This window comes from Colossoma macropomum, unplaced genomic scaffold (assembly GCF_904425465.1).
Source record: "Colossoma macropomum unplaced genomic scaffold, Colossoma_macropomum, whole genome shotgun sequence".
NCBI classification, from domain to species: Eukaryota; Metazoa; Chordata; class Actinopteri; order Characiformes; family Serrasalmidae; genus Colossoma; species Colossoma macropomum.
This window is the reverse complement of record NW_023494792.1, coordinates 38,118,618-38,131,420: the sequence shown is the minus strand read 5'-3', so window position 1 is coordinate 38,131,420 and position 12,803 is coordinate 38,118,618.

Genomic DNA, 12,803 nt, shown 5'->3' with positions numbered 1-12,803 from the left:
CTCTTGGTTCTGAACTTTGACATATTGCTTGTGCTAAAGGTTCCATATATAGGGCATATAGAAGAGGAGATAAACCACACCCCTGGCGGGCATCCCTCGAGGATTATCCTTTCTGTAAACCTACCATTAATTTTGATCCTAGCTGTTGGATTTTGATATATAGTTTTGATACACTTAATTGAATCTTTGCTAAAACCAAATCGCTAAATATAAAAAATTCCAATTCACACTATCAAAAGCCTAACTCATTCCTTTCTTTTGTGTCGGATTTATGACTTGCAGAGTTCTTCTGATGTTATCTTGTGTTTGGCGACCTATGATATGAAATCCGTTTGATCTTCATCAATTAGATCTGGCATAAATGTTCTATATCTTTTAGCAATAATGGTGGTATATATTTTGTAATCTACATTGAGCACTGATGTAGAGCGAAAATTGCTACAATACTCTGGATCTTTCCCATCTTTGGGAATTAATGATATTATTGTATCTTTCCATGAAGGTGGCAACGGTCCAATTAAAAGATGAAGTAAGTAGGGGGTTTATTCTTTTTTAACAGTTCTACACCATTCTGCTGGGAAACCATCAACACCTGGAGACTTTTTAGCCTTAAGTCTGGATATGGCTTCAGATACTTTTTCTGGTGTAATAGTGGCTATGAGATTTTTGTTTTGTGTTTTTCCGATAGATGGCAGGTCAAGAGCTCAGAGTCTAAGATGACATGCAGGTTTTGTACTTCAGGTTTGGTATAAGAAGCAAAAGAACCAAGTTTCTCATAAAGCAGCTTTCTCTGAGGTTTTTTTTTTTGATCAGTATTTCAATTTTTTCATGATTTAATTGTAGAACATTTGTGACATCCACTGAGAAATATCTGACACAGCTGGTTAGTCTGTCTACGTACAATGTGATTTTGATAAGTGGCGTCTCATCTTGTATAATCATTTATTTTCTTTTCCTTTCTTGGATAAAGACCACTATCATCCAATGAACGATTTGTGACATCATTGGCAAAGGTAGCTAACTCCACACTCCTGGTAACTCCACAAACACATTGTTTATGAGCTTCTTCCATACTGAAATACATTAGGATAAAACAAATGGGTATAAAATTTTACTAACGTCATTTTATCCACTGACAAATAGTGTGGACAGATAATTTTGAGTCTCTCATACATCTTACCATGTAGCATTGCTAACTAACTTGTTGGGTTATGTTTAACAAACAGTAAAACAGAAACAAACAGTAAAAAAGAAAAGTTTGATTTTGAAGAATTTCTTTAACAACATTAATGAATACCTAACTGATCCTCTTCTGAGCAAAATAGAGCTTATGTAGTTAGAACGCTAGCGCACTTAATAGTACTTTGCACAGCATGATAAGATGCTTGTCCTGGGTAGCCATTGGCTGATGATTCTGAATAGTCATCTGGACATTGTTAATTTCTTCTGGAACCTGCATGTAATCCTTTTAATGACTGTGTTAATCTGAGTTTTACATCTAGCAAAGTATCCGTGACAGCTAGTTAATCATACTACTGACAATAGTGATCGTAGACAGTCAGCCTCCATTGAGTCCTAAGAGAGTGGTGGGATACTATAAATGGCCAATACTGGAAGCCAGTCATAGCCACTGGCTGTATAGGGCTGGAACGTCTTAGGCTTGTCTGACTTATGAAGCTAAGCAGGGCTGGTCCTGGTCAGTGACTGGATGGGAGACCATGCTGCCTTGCCAGGATTTCAAAGCTTTGCAAATAATTTTTGTATTTGGAAATTTTGAAACTAAACTTTGGATACGGTGAAACGAAGCTTATATTGTGGACAAAGCAGGATGATTAATACAGCAAATGGGAAGTCTGCACGTACTTGGTTATATATTATACTGAATTACATTAGAAGATCTGTATACAAATCTATGGGAGCCCTTGGTCTGGTCTCATGTCAGAAACTAAGCAATGTGGAGCTTGATCAGGGCTTGTATTGAAAACTGACATTAGAAGTTGTAATCAGGTTTTGAACCTAACCTTAACTTTAAAATAAAAATACCTTTGATTCAAATTTAAGAACTTTAAAAAAAGTCAGCCTCCACTGAGTCCTAAAAGAGTGGTGGGATATTTTAAATGGCCAATACTAGAAATCAGTCACAATCAGTAACTCTATGGAGCTGGGAACCCTTAAGCTTGACTGGTCTATTAAGCTAAGCAAGGCTGGTTTTGTTCAGTGGCTGGATGGGAGACCATGCTGCCTTGCCAGGAATTCAATGTTTTCAATCAACCTGTATTTTGAAACTAAACTATGGATACAGTGAAATGAAATGCACACTGTGGGACTAAGCAGAAGGCTTAAGACAGCAAATAAAAGGTCAGCATGTACTTTGTATATATATTTCACTGAATCACTTTAGAAGACCTGTATTGTCTTCTAGCTTCAGCCAGTGTATACAAATCTATGAGGACCCTTGGTCTGGTCTCATGTCAGAAACTAAGCAATGTGGGGCTTGGTCAGGGCTTGTATTGAAAACTAACTGACATTAGAAGTTGCCATCAGGTTTTGAACCTAACTTTTATATTGAAAGAAAAATAACTTGGATTCAAAATGAAGAAATTAAAAAAGTCATCCTCCACTGAGTCCTAAAAGAGTGGTGGGATACATAAAATGGCAAATACTGGATGCCAGCCTCAGCTAGTGGCTCTATGGGGATGGTAACTCTTAGGCTTGACTGATCTATGAAGCTAAGAAAAGCAGGTCCTGGTAAGTGATGGGAGGCATGCTGCCTTGCCAGGAGTTCAAAGCTTTTTAAACCTGTATTTTGAAACTAAGCAATGGATACAGTGAAAAAAAGTTTGCACTATGGGACTTAGCAAAAGGCTTAAAACAGAAAATAGGAAGTCTGCATGTACTCTGTAATATGTTCTACTGAATTACTTTAGAAGACCTGTATTGACTTCCAGTTTCAGCCAGTGTATACAAATCTATGAGAACCCTTGGTCTGGTCTCATGTCAGACAATAAGCAATGTTTGGTCAAGGCTTATATTGAAAACTAACTGACATTAGAAGTTGCAATCAGGTCTTGAACCTAAACTTTACTTTAAAATAAAAATATCTTTGATTTAAAATTAAGAACATTGTAAAAGTCAGCCTCTACTGAGTCCTAATAGAGTGGTGGGATACTTTAAATGGTCAATACTGGATGCCAGGCACAACCAGTGGGTCTAGTTAGGCCTAACTGATCTATGAAGCCATGCAAAGCTGGTCGTGGTCAGTGACTGAATTAAACCTGTATTTTGGAACTAAACTTTGGAAACAGTGAAAAGAAGTTCATATTGTGGGACTAAGCAGAAGGCTTAAGACAGCAAATAGGCAATTTGCTTGTAATTGGATTTAAAATCTACTGAATTACTTCATAAGACCTGTATTGGCTTCCAGTTTCAGCCAGTGTATACAAGTCTATGAGAACCATTGGTCTGGTGTCATGTCAGAAACTAAACAATATGGGGCTTGAACAAGGCTTGTGTTGAAAACGAACTGACGTTCTCATAGTACATGCAGACATCATATGTGATGTCTTAAGCCATCTGGTCTCCCACCCAGTCACTGACCAGGACCGGACTTGCTTAGCTTTACAAATCAGTTTGGGCCTAAAGGTTCTCAGCCCTATAGAGCCACTGGTTGTGGCTGTTTTCCAATATTGACCATTTTAAGTATCACACCACTCTATTAGGACTCAGTGAAGGCTGAGTTTTTTAAAGTTTTTAATTTTGAATCAAAGTTATTTTTATTTCAAGGTAAAGGTTAGGTTCAAAACCTGACTGCAACTTTTAATATCAGTTAGTTTTTAATACAAGCCCTGACCAAGCCCCACATTGCCTAGTTTCTGACATGAGACCAGACCAAGGGTTCTGATAGATTTGTATACACTGGCTGAAGCTGGAAGCCAATACAGGTCTTCTAAAGTAATTCAGTAGAATTTATAACCAAGTACACACAGAATTCTTATTTGTTGTCTTAAGCCTTCGGCTTAGTTCCACAATATGAACTGCTTTTCAATTTATCCAATGTTTAGTTTTAAAATACCTGGTTGAACTTTGAACTCCTGGAAAGGCACCATGGTCTCTCATCCAGAGACTGACCAGGACAAGCCTTGCTTAGCTTCATAGGTCAGTCAAGTCTGTCAAGGGTTTCCAAACCCATAGAGCCACTGCCTGTTGCTGCACGATGTGATTTTCATAAGCGGCACCTCATTCTGGATAAACATTTATTTTCTTTTCCTGAATAAACACTGCTATTGTCCAATCAACGATTTGTGACATCATCAGCCTGCACCTTTGCTGTTTTTCAGATTCCTACCAGTGTCTCCTGTTTATTCAGAACAACAGGTAACTTCACAAATACATTATTTATGAACTACTTCCATATTGAAATGTAATAAGATAAAAGAAATAGGTACAAAATTTTACTAAAGTCATTTTATCAACTGACAGATGGTGTGGATAGATAATTTTGGCTAGTTGGGTTAAGTTATGTTTAGCAAACATTAAAACTAAGAAATGTGTTTTTTTAAGGATATGTGTGGGAATGTTGGGGTGTAGAGATCGCAGGACTGCACTAGTTTACATGTAGCGTGACGGTTTAGAGTTCCCCTCGAAAGATCAAGCGGGGCTCCAAAGGTCGACTTGCACACACGTGATATTTTATTTACACACAAGCACGCAAAAAGTGAAAGAAAATACTGAAACCATAAAATAAACGGGTTGCACTGCAACTAAAATGACTAGGGCAAAAATGGATTATTTACAAGTATCTACACAGTCCCCTATGCATATTCCTGGCTAAGCGTCAGCCAACTTGTGCCAGCAGCTGCAAGGCCACATAGACACATCCTCTCTCCCCCTCTGGATGAATTTTCACCCCACTTTTAACACCCTAGCCCCGCCCCATCTAGTTAAACCAAACCATTCCCCTGGGCTAGTGAGGGGACACACAAAACAAACAATAACCAAACAACTTCAGGATAAGTAAGACAATACAAATAATACACATAACAAGACGCTTCCTCATACCGGTCATCATATTCATTTATATTAATTTACTCCTAACCTTTTTTCTGTCTTTCCCCACAGGTTCTCGGATCACACCTCCCCCCTTCTACACACAGCCGTGGGCTCTACCGGCCAGTATAAGGGAAGCCCTGGAAGGCGCCGCGCTCCCCTGAGAATCAGGACAGAACAAGGTAAGTACTACTTCTATGTACATTTTACTATAGTCTAGGTTTCAATCCAGTCATTGTCCCCCTTTTTATGCCCGGGTGTCCTTTCACAGTCTTGGTGATGGGACAGATTTACTGACCCCATCACAATATGTTTGACAAAAAATACCTAACAGATCGACTTATGAGCTAACTAAAGCTTATCTAATTAGCATGCTAGCAAACAAAGTAGTCCTTTGCACAACATGATGAGCTGCTTGCCCTGGGTAGCCAATAGCTGCTGATCCTAGATAGTCAATTAATGACTGATCTGCGATAGAAAATTGATCCTTTTATGGACAGTATTGATCCTGGAAAGTCATTAATCCTATGCCTGATGGTATTAAACCTGGATTGTCAATTAGGTGATGGGCAGATTATTTGTACGGTCAATAAATTCATAAACTGTCAGGATCCAGTTAATGACTGTATCGATTCTAGATAGCCAGTGAGTCATATCATTTACTGTATTGATCCTGGACAGTCAGTTGATCTAGTTCACAGCTGTATTGATCCTGGATTGCAATTTCATCCTGTAACTGATCAATCCTGGATACCCAGTTACTTGCTTTATTGACTTTGTTGATCCTGGATAGCTAGTTAATCTAGTTCATGACTGTACTGATCCTGGATAAGCAGTTAATCCAGTTCATGACTGTAGTGATCTTGGAGAGGTAGGTAATCCAGTTCATGACTGTACTGATCCTGAATAAGCAGTCAGTCATATTATTAACTGTTTTGATCTTGGATAGCCAGTTAATCCAGTTCATGGCTGTATCCATTCTGGATAGCCAGTTATACATATTATTGACTGTTTTAATCCTTGTTAATGAGTTAATCCAGTTCCTGATTGTGTTTATCTTGGATTGCCAGTTAGTCATTTCATCGACTGTCTTGATCCTGGACAACCAGTTAATCTAGTTCATATTGGTATTAATCTTGGATAGCCAGTTGTACTATTGCTTGTGTTCATCCTGGACAGCCATTTAATCTAATTCATGACTGTTTTGATCCTGGATAGCCATTTAATCCTGTTACTAATGGTGTCCTGGATAGCCAGTTACTTGCTTTTTTGACTGTATTGATCCTGGATAGCCAGTGAATCTAGTTTATATAACTGTACTGATCCTGGACAGGAAATTAATCGAGTTCATGACTGCATCAATCCAATTAGACCTATTACTACTACATTGATATATTGAACTCTTCTTAAAATCTGGCTCTTAACTATATTGATACTTGATAGCCTGTTAGTCCTTTTATTGACTGCATTGATCCTGGATAGTCAGTTAATACAACGCTTGACTATATTGATCCTGGATAGCCAGTCATTATTGACTGTACTGTTGCTGGGTAGTCGGTTAATCCAGTTTCTGGCTGTACTGATCCTGGAAAGTCAGTTAATCCAGTTCATAATTGTATTGATCCTGGATGGCCAGTTTGTCCTGTTATTGACTGTATCAATCCTGAATGGTCAGTTAGTCCAGTTCATGACTGCTGTGATCCTGAACAGTCAGTTAATCCAGCTCATGAGTGTATTACCTGGATGGTGAATGAATCTGTTTATGTAGTGATCCTGGATAGTCAATAGAACTGTTTCCTGGATAGAAAGCTGAAGGTTGCATTGATCCTCAGTTAATGATTTTAATTATCTTGGACAGTCTGACAGTATCAATCTTGAAATGCCAGTTTGTCCTAACCATGACTTCTACTGATCCAGGATAGTTAGTCATACTAATGAATTCTGTTGACCCTCGATAGTTTTACCTGTTCATGTATTGATTCTGCACTGGCCGTTAATCCACCAGTTAATATGATTCACAATTAAGTTGATCCTGGATACCTAGTTACCCCTATAACTCTACTGGCCCTGGATTACCATTAAATCTTCTTCAATGTAACCAGTTACTCCAGTTCTTGATAGTATTATGCATGGTCTGTGGGGAGTTATTAATAATCATATTGATTGTGAATAATCAGTTCAACTGAAGTATGGATATATGCACAAGGTCAAATAATTATTAAAAGTGTTATTTACAGCCTATGTCAATTAACATGTACAGTCATTTCCTTAAACATCTGGATTTCAATGAAGTTATTGTTATTTTAGCTGCAGCACAGCTAGAGCTAATGATATGAGCTCAAAGTGCTGATTTTCAGCATCTGGTGATGTCTGTGAGTTCCAGATTCAGGAGGTCAAATGATTTGCGTCCAAGTATTAAAAAATGACAAAAACGCTAAAATGATAAAGCTGAAAGTCTGCACTTTGAGCTCATATTCATTATTTAATTCAAACTCCAATATAATAATATAGTAATTTAATAAAAATAATACGTTGACATCAAAACATGTTGACATCAAAATATTTATAAACCTGTCTTTATATATTCATTCAATTGTCAGTGAAAGCATTCCTTCAAAGGCATTCCAAAGTTCCAGCTATAGCATTTTTATTTACAACCCCAATTCCAAAAAAGTTGGGACGCTGTGTAAAATGTAAAGAAATGTAAATAAAAACAGAATGCAATGATTTGCGAATCTCCCAAAGAAGAAGCCATATGTCAACACGATGACATATGGCTTCTTCTTTGCTGCACGCCATAGTCATGAACTCCACTAACTAATTATAACAATAATATGTCTAACTATCTATCCAGGATCAGTAAAGTCATGAACTGGATTAACTGACTATCCAGGGTTGGTTCAGTCAGAAACTGGATTAACTGACTATCCAGGATCAAAACAGTCATGAACTAGATTAACTAGCTATCCAGGGATCAATACAGTCATGAACTATATTAATTGATTATGCAGGGATAAACACAAACATGAACTAGATTAATGGATTATCAAGGATCATGAACTGAATTAACTATCCAGGGATGGATGCAGTCATGAACTAGTCATTAACTAGATTAACTAACTACCCAGGAACAAAAGAGTCAAGAACTGTATTAACTGACTATCCAGAATTAATACAGTCATGAAATGCATTAACTGACTATCCAGAATCAATACAGTCATGAACAGGATTAAGTGATTATCCAGGATCAATGCAATCAGTAAGGGGAGTAACAGGGTATCCAGGATCAATACAGTCATGAACTAGATTAATTGACTATCCATGATCAGTACAGTCAGATACTGGATTTACTGACTTTCCACGATTAATGCAGTCTTGAACTGGATTGAATCACTCTCCAAGATCAATACAGGCACGAACAAGATAGAGTGACAATCCAGGATCAAGATAGTCATGAAATGGATTGTGTTTATCCAGGATCAATGCAGTCTGTAATATGATCAACTGGCTATCCAAAATTAATACAGTCATGAACAAGGTTAACTGACTATGCAGGATCAATATAGTCATTAACTGGTTCAACTAATTATTCACAATTAATACTGTCAATGGTAAGATTAACTGACTGTCAAGGATTAATACGATAGCAGGATTAATTTACTTGATCTAAATCTCAGATGACCACAGTAATTAAAATGATTTCATGCAGGTTCCAGAAGAAATACAGTCATGAACAATGTCCAGTTGACTATCCACGATCAGCAGCTATTGGCTACCCAGGACATGCAGCTCCTCAGTGCAAAGTAATATTAAGTTTGCTAGCACACTAATTGCATAAGCTCTAGTTAGCTCATAAGTGGATCAGTTAGGTATTTGTTAATGTTGTCATACATATCCTTAAAATATCACACTTTTCTCACTTTTACTGTTTGCTAAACATAACCTAACCTAACCTAATCAGATAGCCAGTTAGTAATGCTACATGGTAAAATAACTGACTAGCCTGAATTACAGACTCAACATTATCTATCCACACTAACTGTCAATAGATAAAATGAAATAAAATGGATAAAATGACTTTAGTCAAATTTTGTACCCACATGTTTTATCCTAATATATTTAAGTATGGAAAAAGCTCATAAAAATGTATTTGTGGATTTACCTGTTGCTCTGCACGAGCAGGAGGCGCACTGGTAGGAAATTGAAGAACAGCAAAAGTGCAGGCTGCTGATGCCTGGTGTTTATCCAGGAAAAGAAAATAAATGATTAGCCAGGATGAGGCAACACTTATGAAAATCACATTGTGTGTCTGTCTACAGAGTCTTAATCATCAGAAGGAATAAAAATGTATAACTGGTTGTCATCAGCATAGCTATGAACATTTATATTTCCTAATGACATCACCTAGAAGTAGCGTGTACAAAGAGAAAAGCAAAGGCCCTAAAACTCAACCTTGAGGGACTCCACAAGAAATGCCAAATCTTTTTGATGAATGATTTCCCATTGAAACCATGAACTGCACATTACCTAAATATGATTTAAACAATTCTAAAACTGTGCCCGAGAGCCCAGCAGTTTATGGATACAAATGATACTAATTCTACAATTTCTACCAATAATGTGCTATTTTGCTTTGGAGGTCTATATGTATTACAATTAGTAACACAGAAGTTTCACTAAAAATGTTAATTGCAACATACTCAAGACAAGAAATTCACCAATAGTGGTATTTTTTTTACAGTTAAAATCACTATTATAAAGGCATGCCACTCCTCGTCTGCCTTGTCTTATTGTATGCATAAATCTGTAGTTTTCAGAAGCAGATTCAAGTAGAGTTGCTGTGCCATTATCACTAAGCGACGTTTCTACTGTCTGCTGTTTATACTGCTTACTTGTCAGTTGTTTACTACCGTTAAGTCCAGTCAGGCCTGATGTAGAAAATTCTCTAGGTTCTCAGACAAGATGACAGACCCTTGGCAGCTTGGGTGTAGTCCATCTCTGCGATAGAAAGCAGGTCGCCCCCAGAAAGCACTCCAGTTGCTCACGTAGCCGACACCGTTGTTCTTACACCAGCCTTGGAGCCAGCAGTGCAGCGTGTAGCGCCTGCCGAACACCTCGCTTCCTCTCCAGTAGGTGGGCAGAGGTCCCGAGAATTTAGGTTTCAGGATTTTCAGAGGCATGTCACAATTTCAAAATGTCACAATAGAATATTTTGTCGTAGTGTGGGGATACAACACTGATTTTATGGCATGCTTTTGGAAAATTATGGTAAATTATGGTTAGTATGACTTGCAACTAGGCATTTGCTGGTATCAAAATTTAATATTGTGATAATTACTTGGCCTTTTGCTTTACCACATTATCAAACAATTTCTGATCATTCTAGCAGATATTTGCCTTCTGTCTATGCAGGATCTGCTGCACTATAAACACAACACTTTATTCGCCAGATAGTCTCCATAAAAAGTAAACATACACAGCGTGATCATCGAGCTGGAGAAATCCACACCTCCTGGGAGCTGTTTAGTGTGTTTGTGGATTTAACATGTTGTGACGTCTCCCTGACTGTTAATGGCCTCTCTGGGTTTCTCTACATTCTCTATGTGGACTGAGAATACTAATCAGACACTTAGGGATTCCTAAGGAGAGCTCAGACCCATTTTAGATGACACTAATTTGCAACATAGGGATGATCCATGCTAGACTATGTGAGTTATGGTTATGTACCATTCTGTAGCTAGCTTCAAATCAAAGATGCCAAGAAAGGTTCTTTGGAACAATGCCATAGAGCAGGGGTGCCCAAACTTTTGATCTTGGGGGGCTAAAGTGCAATGTTTGAGGTAGGCAGAGGGCCAAAAGACAAAACAATATACAATTAAAAATGAAAGGTAGGTTTTAAAGGTAGGTTTATATATATCGCTGTTGTCGGAAGAAAACCTTGTATCTCCATTTTTGACATTTTTCAGTTTTTGGCATAATTTGAAAATACCCGTCGCCCTTTACACTGTATGGACATTTAATAAAAATGGACTAAAAGAAATGACCCAAAATGACTTGGAAAACATTCTGGTTCCATTGACCTACATTAAAAGTAAAGTAAGTATTTTCCCTACTGGGATATTGGGTCATTTATATCATTTTGGGTCATTTCTTTGGATCCATTCTTCATGAAATTTACACACAATGTAAAGGGTGATAGTTGTTTTCAGATTATGTCAAAAACTAAAAGCATCAAAAATAGAAATATAAGGTTTTGTTCTGACAGCAGTGATACATAGTTATGAACTTTCAAGAAAGTAAGTAATGATTTCAGGATAATATGTCACATTGTAGGTTATTATTTTGACACATATCAATATAGTAAGTTAAATATATCTGTACACTTTTTGTTGGGTCAGTTCTGGCCACTGGGACAGACTTCAGGCAGCCCTGTCATAGAGGAACCCCATTTGGTTTCCTACAGGCCATATTACACCGCCGGGATAAACATGAATAAACACAACTGTTAGGTTAGTGTGCCATACCCATGTTTGATTGTTGAATTTTCTAAGGACAAATGCAAACACAGAGAATGTTTGTGTTTGTTCATGTTTGTCCCATCGGTGTATTCTGGCCTTAAGTCTATTGTCACCATTTTTGCAAGTATGAAGAACCTTTGTGTTATGTGAAGGAACAGTACATCAAAGCCAGGAACATTTTAGGAGCTTTTGTTTTTAAGTGTGTGTATAAATACACATTCATGTATAATGAATTCATTTCTTTGAATTACCAGAATATTTATCATGCTAATGCCTGCCAGGCTTACACAGAACAAATCATGAAAACGTGAGTAAATAAATTTATACACTCCATAATATATGCTTTCCTAGATAAGAGATGAATAAATCATTTATGTTTGCCTTGCATTGTCCTGCAGAAGGTATTGCAGTGTTTACAGCAGTCATTATTTGCAGAAAATGCCTCAGGGACCAGCTTGTAATTAAATGTCAACATTCATTTCATTACTGAAATGAAAGCATAGTAATTGTAATGCAGGTGTCCAGTTCAAACATTGTTCAGAAAAGTCCTCCAGTCCTCCGGCCCTTCCACTAGGCCTTAATATGGAGGCCCATTCTAGCCAGATACAGGAGAAAAAATTGCCTGTTGTTTTCCCCTTTTCTGTTTGTGTCTGTTGAAATAGGATCCTGAAATCATGACTTTTTTGACATATTCATTTAGTATCTCAAAATAATTAATTGAGATTTTAAGATACCATGTTAAAGTATTCTAGTTACAAAATGTCAAGAAGTAAGTGATGATTTCAGGTTAATTAGTCACATTCCACATTATTTTGACATTGTAAGTCATTGTTTCAAAATAGTATGTTGTTATCCTGAGAAGATCACTATTTTAACATGGTAAGTCAATATTTTGAGAAAATGAGTCATTATTTTGACATAGAAAGTCAATATTTTGAGAAAATATCCTAATAATGTACTAAATATTTTTTTTCTAAATATGTAAATATTACAACATACTGTTCAGAAACAGAGAAGGAGAAAAGATATCAGGTGTTTTTCTCCTCTACCTGGTGAGAATGGTCTTCCATACCCTAAACCCATCAGCCGTCGCCTGCTGTTATCAGTTTATAAAGTATGTGACTCACCAGCAGCCCTGCAGTGCTGAAGAGACAATAGCTTAATGACAAGGAGATTGACAAGAAGTTGATCATGAAAAGAGGGCAGATCTAAAAAGAAAGCATTTCAATAAACATCACA